We start from the raw sequence: 632 nt of genomic DNA, 5'->3' as shown, positions 1-632 counted from the left end.
CAGGATTGGAGTAATTTTTAGGCTTTTTTCGAAATTTGGAGGTTGATGTTGGGCGTATTTTTTTTTAGGAATAGGCGTAGCTTGCTAGTGCATTGCCTGCACCGTCACTGGGCATTGACCAGCGCCAACATCGGCCCACAAAGTAGCAAGGAGAGAGTTGATGACAGCTGCTATCTGGCCCAGATAAACAATTCGGATGGAATGGATCAAATGGGCACATGCTGCTAATTATTTTTTGCACATTTGATAGACCAGGCCATGGTCCAGTATGGTCCCTAAAGGATCCGCCAGTGGTTGGTGCTGCACAGTCCATTGGACTACTGGATAAAGTGATGATAATTAAAAACCAAAAAAAACCTAGATGAATGTGACGTGCCCGTTCTGTTTGACATGTATAGAAGTAGTTTTATCTGCTATAGTACATTGTTGACAATGACGAGCGGGCCAGTTTAACCTGTTATTACTACCACGGAACTTGGGAACTCTATGTACCGATCGCACTGCATATCTTCACTCAAACCACGCGAGCAGCATTTGCCACCGCGGTAGCACTTGAAATGAAAGAAACTAACACAAGTATCATGTCTCGTCGATCGTCCAGACCTTTTCCTGGGGATGAAAATCACGCCGCT

This window comes from Triticum dicoccoides, chromosome 5A (genome assembly GCF_002162155.2).
Source record: "Triticum dicoccoides isolate Atlit2015 ecotype Zavitan chromosome 5A, WEW_v2.0, whole genome shotgun sequence".
NCBI classification, from domain to species: Eukaryota; Viridiplantae; Streptophyta; class Magnoliopsida; order Poales; family Poaceae; genus Triticum; species Triticum dicoccoides.
This window is presented reverse-complemented; position numbering follows the sequence as displayed.